At 26.9% G+C, this 17,502-nt stretch overlaps 1 protein-coding gene across 1 annotated transcript in view; it reads left to right on the top strand.

The window, feature by feature from the left end:
- The window catches only part of LOC126896372 (cytochrome P450 4C1-like), a 156,227-nt gene that overhangs the window by 49,114 nt on the left and 89,611 nt on the right, over positions 1-17,502 (top strand). The gene's annotated exons all lie outside the window — the stretch shown is intronic.

Here is a 17,502-nt window from a genome sequence, read left to right as displayed (position 1 = left end):
ATGATGAAATTTAAATAAACATTTTTAAGTTATACCTAATTTAATTCGGCTAATTTGTGCAATTTGGTATCAGAATAATTCTGTTATTGCGAGCTCTGAAAATACAGCCATGAATAAGTAGTAAATTTGGAAATTTCGACATAGTTATAACATTGCATTACAAATGAAAGTTAATAAATAGCGAATTAAGGAAATATATTTCTATTCATTGACATTCAGTTTCCACATTTTAAAATTCGGTTAATTTTACTACACAATTTTCCATACGTGTATTAAATCCTGATTGTACTATCTCTTCATAATTTTTTTCGTGACTTAAAGGAGAGTTGTTCAATTTACAAAGCAAATATTCCCAAAGCATATAAAGGGTTATATTCTCATCTATGTTTTCGTGGTAATTGGTTAATACAGTATTTGAGTCACCATCTTTTATTCTGGAATTAAATTAATCAATTATTTATGCTAATGTAAAAATAATCCCAATAGGATGTTAGTTTAAAATATAAGTATGATAAGATATTTTGGAGTAAAGCAATCTGAATTCCTCAACCTTTAAAAGTTTATTTTAGCAAAAATACAACCAATATTGAGTAGAGAATTTAATTGACCCCTTCCTAAACATATATATGTATATTTGTTCTTTAAGACTATTAAAACAATGTTTAGAGGTCAGTTACTACTAGATTCATGAATCAAAGAATGATGTTAATTGATAGTATGTACAATTTTATAGGTGTTTCATTTAAAATAACTTTTAAAATTCAATAGAATATATAGTGTTAATTTAAATACAAAATAAAACTGTATAAATGTTTTATTCTTTTATGAATTTTTTTCACAATAATTTATCATGTATGATGTATAATTATTGCATACAATTTTCAATATGTATTTTAATTACACATGTACACGGAAAACATGCAGCTAAATTGCATGTGTATTTAATAAATAAACGTGAATTTTCAATATTTCGTCATTGATAATACAATGTATATTTATTTATTGTTTTAGTTTTGATGCGTAGCTGAGAAGGTATTAGTTTTACTATTATGTGTTTTTTTTGTCTGTTTCCACTTTTTCTCAGCTCTCACCGAATCGATTTCTTTTGACGATACGTCAAAAGATCACTAATCGTATTTAGTCGAAGACATTACCCTCAAAAATACCCTTTATATATTTATATATTACATTGTTATTACATTATTGTAAATCATAAAACTTGTAATCAGATTATAAATAAGGAAATAGGAGATTGTGTTGCTATTGGAATAGTCCATAACTTTTTTTAAATTAAATACTATCTACAGATTTGCAACGAAGCGTTTCTTATGATAGTGATTTTAATCACTGTCAGATATCTTTATACTTGACCCAACTATGCCACATCTCCACTGTGCTGGGTTTTTTCATATATAAATACAGTCTTTGATATAAATGCTAATGTTGAATATATTTATTTGTTTATTTATATTTTTGACGACGTATAAATCCTTAAAGATATCTTATGATTTATAATTGTCACTGAAGGTTGACCATTTTGTACTCAAGTGGGTTGTATAAATAGTATAAATTAAAACACTTATAAATATAAGTGGTATCAAGTGTATATGAGATTTATACTGACACGGCCCGCGTCGCTTCATTATACAGAATGCCCCGCGACTCGTGTCTTCTTTATCAGCCGTCGCCCTACTATGAGTTTTGACTGACCAACACCGCGTGTCATACGCTACGGTGCAAAGTCCAGCAAGTGTCGCACGGCCGACGACGACCCACCGCAAATGATACGGAAGTCTTCTTCCCTTTGTGAAAGTGACAATGCCGACGAACCAATCCGCACCCGCGCACCGTCGCCATCAACGCTGCTAACCTTTTGTCGCCTGAGGATCACACCGGACATCGCGTTGTCGACGCCAGCATAAGTGCCAAGATATTATGCGAAGATTATTATTATTGTGTTCATCTTTTCGGTTTGTTTTATTTTTTTTGTTAAAATAACCTGTTGTTCGTTAATAAACGGCCCACGGGTCTCTAACCAGTGTCGACCACATTTTTGCGACGTAAGTCGTTTCAATACCAATTATAGTAATTTATTAATTTGGTGTAATATTATATTAAATCTTATTTCATATTTAATGTATTTTCGTTAAACTTCAATAAAATTCATAAATACTAAATATTTTCTTTATAGCGATATAAAATTACAGTACACTGTAAAATCACACAAGTATCATAAATTTACAAATTTAATTTAATAAAGCTATACCAAAAATAATTAAAAATAACTTTGGTTAATTTGTACAATAGTTATCTCCTTAGCATATAATTATGTACTCAATTAAATCAATTTGTAACAATAATAAAAATTGATAAACAATCGCACGAAAACTACACAATTATTTCACAATATAACTTTATAAGTTTCTATGATTAACGAGATAAAAATTCTAAATTTTACTTAAAACTTTGGTGTATTTTGATCACTTCATATACACTATGGTATAGTGGCTATACCAACAACATAATAAAATTGACAACTTCATTTTATTCGGTATTAGCCACCGTGCACGTCTGACTAGCTAACGACATTTCAACTATGCCGCAACAGTAATTTTATTTTTAAGTAATCTATTTTGCCTTAAGGCTTTTTCATTCTAAAAACGATGATAATCCTAGTATTAGTGTTTCAACAAGGCATAATACTGATATTTTTATTACAATTTTATGCTATTGAATTCCAAAATTACTAAATTTAATAAATGTTGTCATTATTTTTTATTTTAAATACAAAATATCTGATTAAACATTTATTTATTTGCTCCTTAAAACTTACTCAATACTAATTGGACTCTTATCTGTTAGTAACTAATTTGTATTTATTTATAGTTTGTCTAGCTTTAAAAAATATAAAATGTGTATAACTATCATATCTTACAATTTAAATTCAGTGGAAAAAAATGCGCATTTTATCTCAAGTTTAATTAAATAACTTTCATAAATTTTTGTAATAAGATGTATTAAGTTCCATAAAATATGTCCTCTCTCAAATTAAATTAATTAATCTACTATAAAAAAATGATAAGTTTATAAAATTCTTATTCAATGGAATATTATATAAAAAAATTGGGTAATCTAAGCAAAACCCAGGTACTCTATTATTTTTTAAAGTTGTAAAAAATGACTTTGCCATGGTTAAATCCTATCATAGATACTATTATTTATATCATAACTCAAGATGTACTATTATTGCTATTTTAAATATTCTTATCAAATAAATTTTCTTCAATACACTAGGACAAGGTTCAGTTGAATACATGTTCACCTAATTAAAATTTGATTGGAATGAGATAGATTATAGTATATTTTCAATAGTTTTATTTATAATGATGACAACTGGTACGCAATCATGCCTATTAATTGATAACACTGAGTAGTTTTAATTATTTTTACATAATTTATAGGTATGGGAATATGTCTTGGAATTGTTTTATGTAGACGGATTTAATGATTGGGTTAATTGCAGTAACAAGTAAAATTTTTTCTGGTTTTGTTTATGCATTTGCTTTATCATGCTCAATTTTTTATTTTGGTCAGTTAAATAATAGATATAGTAAAATAGCAATAATTAGCAAACATTTTTATATTTTTAGGTGCTGTAATTGAAATCTTATTTTCCTCGTCATATATTATTTACGTTTTATATCATCAAAAGTTGTTCCTCGACATGAAATGGGTATTTTATTAAAAGTATGACTTTGAAGATCACTATAATTGCTATTATTGTTAATTTAGGTCAAATTTGTTCAATTCTAGCAATCTTACAAACATTAATACCTGTAATTTATAAGCCATTATACAATGCTATTTACAATCTAACATTAGAAATGTTTCCTGTTTTTTTTTTATATTTAGTTTTGTACTGCTCATACCAGCTTTTTTCATTTATTTGTAAGTAATATACTAAAATACATTATAACTATAAGACAAAATAATAGAAGTTAATTAGTTATAAAGTGTCTACATAATTCTAAAAGCGGCAGACACAAAATAATGTAAACATATAAGAAATTCTAGTATGTTCTTGGAACATATAAAAATCGAATATCCTAAAAACATATAAATTAATTTTTTTCTTCACTTTATAATTTGCAGGTTCTCCATTCACGATTGTAGCTTTAGCTATAATTTGATTAAAAGTATAAGTTGAAACCTACATTCTAAACATATTATATATTTTTAGTGTCGATAACGTGCAAGTCAAATCGTTAATTTTAAATAAATACTTCTTGAAAGAAAATTTGAAATAACAAATTTACTATTTTATTTGTTTTACTTCAATAATCATTTTATAGATATTTCAATAATGTGACTACATTTCCAAATGATGCACAAATTTTATCAATTTTTTGAATGCATAAAACAAACTTTCCTTTTAAATATAGTCTTCTAACTTTCTGGTACACTTTAAAAACACTTTTCTCTTTACTTTTCTTGGCTAATCTTGTATTCTATTTTTGTGTCATATGAGATTATTAAAAAAAGGCGCAAAATAAATGATGTGGTAAAATTACATTTGACTTCTCCTTAAATACGCCACTGCTTTTATGTGATATTTTATGCTGTATGAATATTAAATTAAACAAAAACATTTTAAAACTATACATATTCCTCTTATTCATGAATTTATATACATATTTTACTTGACGGAGATTATTTTTAATGTTCAATAAGTATTATCTAATATAATTATTATTTTAGATGGCATTACCTAGAAAATAAACGTTCGAAACAATCACATATTTAGTGGAATGACACAGTCATTAATCAATTTTTGTTCAAGTTTTTCAAGGAAATAATAAGTGGAAACTTAATTAAAACAATTACTCTAATAACTGTTCAACAAAACTGCAAAGCGTTCTTGTGAATCTTATCAAAATTTTTATTTTATTGCAAGTATTTAAACTTAAAATTATTTATCATTTCAAATATAATTCATTTTAATGATTTTTTAATTTTTTATTATACTTAAATAAATTAAAGCAACAAAAATGTGTCCCTAAGTAAAAGCTTTTTTTTAATCGTAGCTCTGTATTGCGTCATTCACGCTTATATATTAAATTTTGTTATGATATATTCTTTTAAACAACTCCAGAGTGGGACTAGACGACAAATTAAATTTATCTAATTACTTAATCTGTTAATATTTAACAATAAGTTTATGACAATTTGTTCTCAATATATCAAAGAGTATTTCTACCAAATTCTAAGATAATATGACCATTATTTTCTTTAGAGAATTAACTCAAACTTGAGGAGATCAACTTGTCCCACTTACCTCTAATATTATTATTTTATATAAGTTTATTATATTGTTTAAAAACTATTAATGTGACATATTGTGTTGCCTAAGCACTAGATTTAAGGCGATTGATGTAGATTAACTTTAACTATTATAACGTGCTATTTGTTTGCTTAATTAAAATTATTTTTAATTGATATAGGAGTCTAAATTATCAAGAAACCACAGTTATATTTAATATCTTATTAGTAATAATTGATAATCATTTAGTTTTGAAGAGTAAAAGAAATCTGTTTGTACAATAATGTGTTTAATTTCCTTAATAATATATGACATGAGGTGTATTACTGATACGAACTATAAGCTTTATATTATAATAGTATGTTTTAATTGCAAAATAAAGAATATTTTTTTGAGTTTCAGTTGGTTCCATTCTCGTGTTTTTAATATTTAAATCGTATCAACTTATACACTTTATCAAGTCGTTAAAAAAGACAGATATTCGTTGTCTGGTTATAATAACCGTATTATCAAAACAATGCCGTAATAATTGTAAACAAATACAATTCTGTTTTAAGTAAGAGTTATCACTAACTATATATTAATTGAATATTGATCAACTTTAATTAATGCTTCATTGTTTACATTCAATCAAAGTTACATTTTGAGTTTTCTAAGCTTCTCATTTTAATGGGATCGATTTAGATTAAATGTCAAAAATTACAATTTATTTGTTTATTTAAGGACTCATTTTTAACTGATTTTGCTTCAAACCTAGTAAATTTTCAATTTGAATGAATATAATTTAATTAATTTATCTAAATAATAAATAATTTATGTTCTTCAGTTAGTAATATAATTTGGCGAAAAGAGTATTAATAATACAAACAGTAAGCGTTTCAGTATGTAGATATGTTTTAATTGAAAGGTATAGAACATATTTCATACTTCGTGACAAAACCTAATGTCATATTTTTTATGTTTAAACATACATTATCATCGACTTCATATCAAAACTATGCACTTTTTTTTTAAATTATTGAAGAATAAGGAAAAAAACACCTTTATTGTACTGCTAACATAAAAATTCTTTAAAACACCATTTTTCCAAATTATATTGTTTATTTCATTTATTATTTAAAAATGCTTGAAATTTGTAAGTATAAGGGCCTGGCCTAATGATAAGAAACGTATGTTTCGAAGAACGGGGTCCCGGGTTAAGGTGTCCAGGGTGCCAACAAATTTTTTCTTGTGATTTTGTCATTGATGGTGTTTGGTTTCTAGTGCAAGACAAACATAATATCCATTACGTCCATCATTGGCTTAGATATAATTTTTAAGTATATATCTTTCAAAAAAGTAAAATATCAATGTATAGAGTTACACGTTTTATTCTCTTTATCAAGTCGTTGGATAGAAGACAGTTTCTTCTGATGACTGATTCTTGTAAACATACTATTTAAGAAATCATCATAATAGATGTGAAAAATATAATTTTGTTTTTTAATGGGTTTAAAATTTTTTATTTTTAGTCATGATACATAACTGAAAAGTTAATAGATTTTTTCTATTATGTTTATTTATTTTATTCATATAGCTACTTTGCTTTACTCAATCCATATTGCACAATGACATGTTAAAATATCACGTGTCGTATTTAGTTAAAGTTATAAACGTAATGTTTGCAAACAATTCCCCACAATAACTACAATAAAGTAAAATATGGCAAAAAAATACAATAGTCAAAACAACCAATTTTGATATTTTCAGTTTCAATTTTGTATTTGAATAAATTCTTAATAGTGGACATCCTTTCATTTTCAAACAACATTTGCAAATATGTTTTCAAGGTCATTTGAAATAAATTTAAATTTAGTATTATTTTTTTAATCTATCCAATTTTTGGGACATCAGAATAGGAATCCCCCTTTATGCTTTGATTTTTGACATTTTACACTAAAATAAATTATTTTTTGAATTTGGATATCACTTATGAAATACTACTTTTAATAAAAAAGTGAAATTTAGCTATAAGTTTAGTAAATACATTTATTATTTATATACAGAATGTTCAAAAGTATTAAGACACTCAATTTCTCAGAAACAAAATATTACATTTTTGTAAAAAGAAAAAATATCATATCAAAAAACTACAATCATACATATTATAAATGTAGTTAAATTTTATTTCTATGCCAATTATGGATATAAATCCTTATTTATAATTTTCTAAAATAGGAATCTCTAATTTAAACTTTAATTTATAATAGAAAAAAAATTACAAATAACTTTGCTATTACAATTTTTTTTATCAGAATAACCGTTTTCGTTTAACACATTACAGATTTTGATGTCAAGTAAAATTCGTAATTTGGTTTTATAATACCGGTGGCTTTGCAATCGGCATTATTGCTGCCAACGTGGCGACAGTAATCTATTACGATAGCCTATAAATGATTTACTATGGTAATTATAAAATAATCATTATGTATATTAAATTATACCTTATGTAATATTAAATAAAGTATTTAGAAAAAAAATTTCTCATCAGAACTTGTCTTTGTACTAAAAGCGGATATATAGTAAGAGAAACAAGGACTATTTTTGTTTGAAAATCGCAAAATTCAGAAAAATATATTGTAAGGTGGCTACACTGGCCAGTCATACTAAATATATTATCATTGTTGTTAGGTTGTGATAGGTAACAGTAGATTTAAGTCATTCGTTAGAATGTAATGAGAACTAATTATTATCTCTGTAATAAACTGTCACGTGTAACTGTTGGTTTCGTTATTTAGATCGGTTCTTATACCGATCTCATAAATCTTATAATATAAATTGTTATACAAATGCTCATTTTATAGTGTTTTTAATAACATATTTTAAACTTCATTTACGTATTAAAACAGGGCAGTTAAAGGACTAGTTCTCTAATTTTTTTTCAAAACTATTTTTTATTTTACTTAAAACTTCTATAATTCATTGAATAGAATATTTCTTTTAATTTTGTACGTTTTTTATAGTACTGAAACAATTGGTGGTTGTGGTCTCCCAACCTACCATAAAAAAAATGTATTTTAAACTTTCCTTGTGTACAATTTGTGCATAATTTGTAACGTATACAAAAAGGTGCATCTTCATTTTTTTGTACATTTGTAAGTTTATATTGTATTTTGGTTGAGCTGAATACGTGCTGCGATGACATTTATCACCTACATAATCATTAGATAAGATGTTGCACTTTGTTTGTGCGCATGCGAGATAGTCAGTTGTGTGCTACTTCGGACCGGTTCGTGGACGGCATTTGTGTAAATACTCTCCCCGTTCCTTTCCTATCTCGAACGTCATTTGCATTGCTCACCACCTGCTTTGTCACCTTAGTGATAAATATTCGTTCATTTTTTTTCCTCTGAAACTTCCGGTACTGATTTTTTTGTGCTGTGTCTTATGCACATATTGTAAATTTTTTATACATTTTTATAGGCGCGAATATATTTTTCTTAGCTTTAATTAATTATAAGTCTACAGTTATCTTCGTATTTATTTGATATTATTATTATTATTATATATTATATTCGCGAATTTTTAGTAATTTTTTTAAGGATTTATGAGTTAAATATTACTAGGTTCGATGCAAAGCTGAGAAGGTATTAATTTTACCATATATATTTTTTTGTATCTTTCACTACTTTTTCTCAACTCTCACTTGAACGATTTTTCTCACGATACGTCAAAAGATCACAAATCGATCTAGTAGAACCAATACTACACTAAAATTTGAAAATTTTGTCCTCATACCCCGTTAATGGTGAAAATCCTCCAAAAAATAGAAATTTTTAAATTCATACCATTTTCCTTTATACAAGGGGGGGGGGTTTTAAATTTTTAAAAATACGAGTAAAAAGTAAAACTTTTTCAACTTACCTTTTGAAAATGTTCCGGAAATACTGCGACCTTTAAATGTATGAGAAATAAAATTTTATGAAAAATACTATAAGTTCAAAAACAAAAATTTGATCTGATAACTTTTCTTCTATGTGAAAATTGCCGTTAAATTTAACAAAATATGTCATTTCTATGTAAAAATCACTGTATAACATAAAATATTTTAATACTTAACACAACCATAACTTTTTGAAAAATGAACAATTTAAAATAATTCTTTTTTTAATTGAAACCTGTGATATTTTTCTTTCATTTCATAGAAATTTTTTGAAAATTTGATTCTTGATCTGCCCACAGGAGGGATTCAAAATAACAATTTCTGCACACAAGTTAAATTTTTTCAATTAATTTTTTTAAATATTCTGAAAATATTGACACTATTATATATACTTTAAATTAAATCTTATGTAATATATTTTACTATGAATAAAAAAATTTCGAGATATGGTTATTATATTCAAAAATATGCTATTTTTGGGTTAAAATTCTTGGTATTGTATGTTAATTTATTTTAATATACCTTATAACTAGAGAACACTGATTTTTATGAATATTAAATAAATCTAATTGACATACAATATAAAGTTAAACTTATTTCAATTTTTAGCTTCGATGCGAAGCTGAAAAGGTATTGGTTTTACTAAGATGTGTTTATTTTTTTTTTTTTTTTTTTTTGTGTCTGTTACCACTTTTTCTCAGCTCTCACCGAACGGATTTCTTTCAATGATACGTCAAAAGATCACAAATCGTATCTAGTCGAAGACATTACCCTCAAAAATTGAAAAAAATTCCCTCGTTCCCCGTAAATGGGGGAAACCTCCAAAAAAATTACAAATTTAAAAATCGCTAATTTTCGAAATTTTTTCAATTTTTTTTACTTAAAAGTGCCATAACTTTTTCAACAATGAACATATCAATATAATTCCTTTTTCAACTTAACTTTTGAAAATGTTCCGGCAGGTCTGACACTTTTATATATATCTTAAATTAAAGCTAATGTAATATTCTTTATTATGCAAAAAAAAAATGTCGGACTTTATTTTATCTTCAGGGTGGAATAGGGTGNTAATGCATATGTAATTGTAGGGCTTAATTGTAAATTATTATTGGGTAACGATTTTAATATTGACAATCAATTAATTATTAATTTTAAAACTAAAGAAATAGAATTTAGTAAACAAAATAATTCAGTTAATATGGACGAAATTTGATATAATTACAATAAAACTTGTAATATTAATGAAAATAAAAATTCAGAATGTATAGCTAGTCTTAACCTTAAGGAAAAGTGTACAAACAAACTAATTTCTTCTCATAATGTAACAATAGCACCTAAAACCAGAAGGCAAGTAAAGATTAATGTGACGCGAGAAAATAAAACAGATTTGGCTGTTATAAAACCACCGGAACGCTTAGGTAGGCAGAAAGGCTTGACACTAGAAACTAAAATATTACAAAAAGTGAATGAGGTCACTGTTTACAATTTTTCAAATCGACATAGTACTATACATGAAGGTTATATTATGGGAGAATTACTCGCGAACGAAACAGAAGCTACATCAGCATTTAAGAATTATAACATTTTAAATACAAACGGTATCGGTTTAGACGACGACGTGAGAGACGATCAGGGTACAGTTATTAAAATATCTAACCATTTAAATCGTTTTCAGCGTGAACAAGCAAAAAAATTAATTACGCGTTTTAAACATTTATTTACATCAGATCCACTTAAAATAGGCTGCGCTAATGTTGAACCGTGCGAAATAAGGTTAAAATCAGACAAACCAATTTTTCAACCGCCATATCGTGTGTCCCCTTCTCAACGAGAAAAATTAAAAACTATAATTGACGAAATGATAAAATCTGATATTATTGAGCCGAGCAGAAGTAATTACGCGGCGGCAGTATTTTTAACACCAAAAGGAAATACGGGAGAGTATAGATTTCTAGTAGACTATAGGAAATTAAATGAACAAGCTATTAGTGATAAATACCCAATTCCAAGGTCACAAGATCTTTTTAGGAGTTTTGAGGGAGCTAAATATTTTTATAACTTTGACTTAACACAAAATTATTTTCAGTGTCCAATAAAAGAANTTATTTTCAGTGTCCTATAAAAGAAGAAGACAGGTACAAAACTGGTTTTATTACAGATTTCGGACTTTATCAATTCAAAAGAATTCCCCAAGGTTTTAAAAATTCAGGCCCAATTTTTCAAAGAATAATAAATAATGTTTTTAGTGATTACCTTTATAGAACAATAATGGACTACTTAGATGATATATGTTGTTTTGGTGGGGATTTTGAAGAAGCTTTGTTAAGATTAGAACAAGTTTTTGTTAGGCTTGACGAGGCAAACTTTAAACTTAAAACAAATAAATGTTCATTTTTTAGTTCAGAAATAGAGTTATTAGAACACAAAATTTCTGAAAGAGGTATTACGCCATTAGAGAAAAATATTGAAGCAATAAAAAAATTTCCAGTACCACATAAAACAAAAGATGTCAGAGCTTTTGTCGGTTTAACGAGCTATTACATGAAATTTATTAAAAACTTCGCAAAAATTGCCAGTCCATTAACGGACTTAACAAAAATAGATAAACACATTTGTTTGGGAGGATAACCACCAGGAGGCTTTTGATATTTTAAAACAAGCTATAATTACAACACCAATACTAGCTCATTTTAACGATGATTATCCTGTGTTTGTAACGACAGACGCATCTTTAGAGGGGCTCTCGGGGATATTAGAACAAGAAGGTCCTGATGGTAAAAGGCACCCAATAGCTATCGCATCCCGCAAACTCAAAGGTGGCGAGAAAAATTTCTTAACAACCGAACTCGAAATGTCAGCTGTAGTTTTTGCTTTAAACTATTTTAGAGAATTTCTCGTAGGTAGGAAACCCGTAGTTTATAGTGACCACTCCAGCCTTAAATTTTACAAAACAATGAAAAATCCTTCAACAAGAGTTACAAAGTTTATATTTAAACTACTTGAATTCAATTTAGAAATTAAACACATACCGGGATCTTGGAATATNAATTAAACACAAACCGGGATCTTGGAATAAAGCAGCAGATTGTTTATCGCGTTACCCGATAGACACTTTAAAAATCACTGATATTCTAGAAAACGATAATAATGACAACATTAACTTTGACACTTTAAATCTTGACTTAATTAAAGAGGAACAATTAAAAGATGAATTTTGTGGGGGAATAATTTCAGCAATTAAAGGGGAAAATGACTCAAAATACAAAAGAAAATCTAGAAAATATTGTTTTAAAAATGAATTATTATTTTTCAAAGAGTGGTCAACCAAAGGAATAAAGAATTTATTAGGAATACCAACAACTTTAGTTAATGTTGTATTAAAATCGTATCACGAGTCAGTTCTTTCCGGACATTTCGGCATTAGTAAAACCTTACTCCGATTAAAAACCAAATATTACTGGCCGACTATGATACAGGACACAACTAAATTCATTAAATCTTGTATGTCTTGTCAGCTTATTAAAAACCCTACAGGTAAAAAACCCGGACTATTACAACCTATTCAGTTAGAATCAACAAAATCAATTTTTCGTCTTTGCTTCGATTATCTAGGTCCGTTACCTATATCAAAAGGGAAAAAATATTTGATCGTAGCGACTTGCAATTCGACAAAAATGGCTTTTGCAAAGGCAGTAGTTAATGCCGATGGAGCAGCCACAATAGACTTTTTAATGGATATAATAACATCTTATGGTACCCCCTCCATTTTTGTTAGCGACAGAGGGACTCCATTTAGGAATAAGGAAGTAGAATTAGTGTGTGAGAAACTAGGAATAAAACAAAGTTTTAGTTCAGCATACCACCCCCAAAGTAATGGGAGTACAGAGTTGATGAATAAAATAATATGCAATAGTTTAACGCACTATGTAAATAACGACCAAAAGAATTGGGCATTATATTATAAAATGGTAGTGTTCGCGTATAACACTTGTCCACACTCTAGGTTAGGATATTCACCATATTATCTTATGTTTGGAGTAGAAGCTACTCAGCCGTTAGATAATAAAATTTGGCCCGAAGAATTGAACTTTAACAGGTTAGAGTCCTTGAAACAGTTACAATCTATAAGAGATGAAATTCCTAAATTAGTAGAAATAGAGCAAAACAAACAAAAACAATACTACGATAAGACTCATAAAACTGTAAATTATTTACCTAGACAAAAAGTCTTTGTCAAGTTTAGTTTTCAAACACCAGGTAATTCAAAAAAATTAGCTTATAAATACAGGGGACCTTTTAAAATAATAGAAAAGAAATCTGATGTAAATTATAAAGTAGCTTTAATTCTAAATGGTAAAGAAGTCATTGACACAGTACATGTACTAAGACTCAAACCTTGCCATGAACGCGATACAGATAACAAAGAATAAAAAATTAATTATAAGCATTTATACCTCATTGTAAATATTTGAAGTTCGATTTAATTCATAAAAAAAATTTAATTATAATGTATAATAATAATATAGCAGTAAATAAAATAGGAAATGGCCGATTTTTAAAAAAAAAACTATAGGGGCACATTGTTATTCTATTTTTATCTTTTAGATGAAATTCCTGTTTGCAATTATATTACTAATAATCAAAATTCAAAAATCACTTGAAGCAAATCTTGCTGTAACTATTTCTTCTGGCGCCTTTTTCGATGAAATACCAGATACAATTTTATACGACAAAAGTATTCCTTTAATTTATATCCAAAAGATAAGTAAAACGAATGAAAATGAACAAAATAATTATTTAATCGAAAAATATTGTGAAAGTAAAGATTCTAATTACTGTCATATTATGGACAAGTCTCTAAAAATATTAAAACTAGTAGGCAAAAACATTAAGGAAAACAGTTTAGACATTTTTGAAAAATTTAATAAAATTACTAATAATATTAACAAAAGAAAAAAAAGAGGTATACAAGTTTTTGGAAATTTCTTTCACTTTTGTTGTAATGTGGCTACTGACAAACAACTTAAACAATTTTATACTAATGAATTAGCACTAAAAGAACAAATTAATACATTTAAAGACGCGTTTATCTCCGACCATTCTGACTTAACAAACATAACTTCAGAACTAAATTCTTACGCAAAGAGTACTAATTCAAAACTTGATATGTTAAGAGATTCGTTTAAGGAATTGATTAAACATGAAAGCAATAATAACAACTTAATAGAAACCACCAAAACTGAAAATAAATTTTTAGGTATTCAGGAGGTTGTCCATGATATATTAATAGCCTTACTAAGTTTAACTAACAACGAAAGGGACTCAAGCACTCATCTGCACTGTAAATTACACAAAATTCCACCTAGAATAATCAACTCTGAAATCCTTTATACTGATCTCATAAAACTCGAAAAAGTTATTAAAAAAGATGGTTATGCGTTAGTAATTCCTATAAGTAACTTATCAGTTTATTACAATTTACCTATTACAGAATGTCAATTTTCAGAAAATCAAATATTAGTAAAAATACAAATTCCTATACAAGAGAGCTTTGTAGATTGGAAATTATTCCAATATATACCTGCTCATTTCAAATTTAACGATTCTATATGTCTCATCTATTCAGAAAAAACTTATATCGCAGTCAATTCAGTTAACTACGAACACCGTTTGATATCAGGCCTATCCTTAAGAGACTGCGATCCGCCCGTAACAGTACTTTGTTTCATTCCAAAATTTTCAACTGATATTACTTTAACACCAAAATACGTAGAAGCTATTTTCAAAAATTTANATTACTTTAACACCAAAATGCGTAGAAGCTATTTTCAAAAATTTTTCGCTTAATAAACTTAATAAATATTGTTATTCCCAGTGTGTTAATCAACAAGAAGTCGAATCTGTAATAATTAAACAAATAGGAATAAATACATTTGCAATAACTAATCCTCTCTCAATTTTAAAAATTCGACCATTTAACACTAATAACATTACTCTAACTAACTTAACACTAAATTACAACTACCCTGGTCTAATAAAACTAACCTTACCATGTAATCAAGAATTATTAAAAAATGATGAAATACTTATACCCAAATTGTACCCATGCGAAATAAATAATGTAGGTAAATTATTAATTAGACGTGTAATTCCGATATCATGGACTTAAAATACAGCATGAGGAACAGAGGGAAAAAATATTTTGCCAACTTAACAGAAATTTTAGACAGAGACTGGATAAATAAAATACCAAATTTTCATATTACAAAACAAATACCAAATCCAGAGAAGTACTTTAATGACATCATTTTAAAACAAATATCACAACCTTTTATAGATGAATTTCTTGGGGATATAATATATCTATCATGGCTGACAATATTATCACTGGTCATAATTTTTATGTGTTGCAAAATATATCCTATAATAATAATAATGGATATGATTTTAGTGCCACCTCCAGTTCCAAGGAAACAATTCTAAATACTTATCTTATATTAACTTAATACTCATATGAAACATACAAACTACACTATTAATTTTCAAACCTTTCACAAAAAATTAATTTTTTCAACTTAAATTTTGAAAGTGTTCCGGAAAGTCTGACACATATATATATATTAAATTAAAGCTAATGTAATATACTTTATCATGGAAAAAAAAAATTTCGGACTTTATATTATCTTCATGGTGACAATGGATACCGAATGCTATTTTTGTGTGAAAACTCTCGATTTTATATTTTATATTTTTAACTTTATAATGCTATAACTTATTGAAAAGTGTATGGATCAACACAATTTTTTTATTAGGAATAGTATTTTTTAATAATCCCTTTTTCATTCGACATACTTTTCTTAATCAGGATATTAATAAGGAACTAGCAGATCATGTATCTTTTGGAAAAATCGACCAATTTTTTAAAATTAAACACTATCTAAAGATTTGCATCGAAGCGTTTTTTTTATAGTGATTTTAATGACTGTCAGATATCATTATACTTGATCCAACTATGCCACGTCACCACTGTACCGCGACCTCCACTGTGGTGGGTTATTTTTATGTATATTCTTTTAATTATTATAAATTAAATTTTTATGTGTTGCAAAATATATCCTATAATAATAAAAATGGATATGATTTTAGTGTCACCTCCAGTTCCAAGGAAACAATTCTAAATACTTATCTTATATTAACTTAATGCTCATATGAAACATACAAACTACACTAATATTAATTTAAGCTAATAAATTTTATCTTTTACAGGTAAAACTCATAAAACTAACTTGTAATTTTGACTGACTTCTTGATATTTTTACTACAACTTTTTACAATATGGATAGGAATTACAAATTTTATATTATAGATTTTGATTTTGGAATGTTTAGGAGACATGACATTGTCTTAGTAAGTGGGGCCATATCGGGTAGTTTACACAAAGATCAAGTAATAAAATTAGAAGGGACACCATTATTAATGGGTAGAAAATACACTCAACTATTAACGAAAAGTCTCTGTTCGCCTTTTGTAAGTGGGGTATTGAAAATATTCGAAGGAAAATAAGAAAAGGCCTACCCTCTCTTAGCAGAACTACTTGATAGCCAATTCGCAATAAATGACACACTTAACCACGATTTCATTCACAGGGCAATTTTTAACAATTCAGAAATTCTAGTAATAATAGTTTATGGGGGAAAAAAATTAGCAAAACAAGTGGAAAGGCTATTGTACGAACTAGAAGCTAACCGGAAAGAACAAGAAGCCATTCAAAAAAGTATAGAAGAAATAACAGTAATTGACAACGAAACAGATATGTATTATAATTATGTATTTTGATTAAGGGAATAATTAGATATAGGAAATTAAAGGAAAATATAGTTAGGTAGCATTCAAAATATTGGGATATAAACTTTACTATTATTATTTTATTTCTTTTTGGGAAAAAAAAATGAACTCTGGTACAACACACAAACTAATACTCATTACATTATAGTATGCTACTAAGTACCACAAAAAAAAAAAAAAAAAATACATAAGAGGTACGATAAAAAAAAAAATAAAAAAAAACTTTTATTACATTGTTTTTCTAGACACATAAGACATTGGGGGAAAAAAAGAGAAAAAAAAGAAATATAATTAAAGAGTTAAATATAAAAAAAAAAAATATAAATATATATCAAAAAAAATTAATGAAATGATGTGATCATTTCTAAAAGGAAAATGACACAAAATATATTAACCTTTCATTTCTCTTCCATTA

Source organism: Daktulosphaira vitifoliae, unplaced genomic scaffold (genome assembly GCF_025091365.1).
Source record: "Daktulosphaira vitifoliae isolate Bord-2020 unplaced genomic scaffold, ASM2509136v1 Scaffold_1, whole genome shotgun sequence".
Taxonomy (NCBI): domain Eukaryota; kingdom Metazoa; phylum Arthropoda; class Insecta; order Hemiptera; family Phylloxeridae; genus Daktulosphaira; species Daktulosphaira vitifoliae.
The sequence above is the reverse complement of the archived record's forward strand: the minus strand, read 5'-3'. Positions and strand labels throughout refer to the sequence as shown.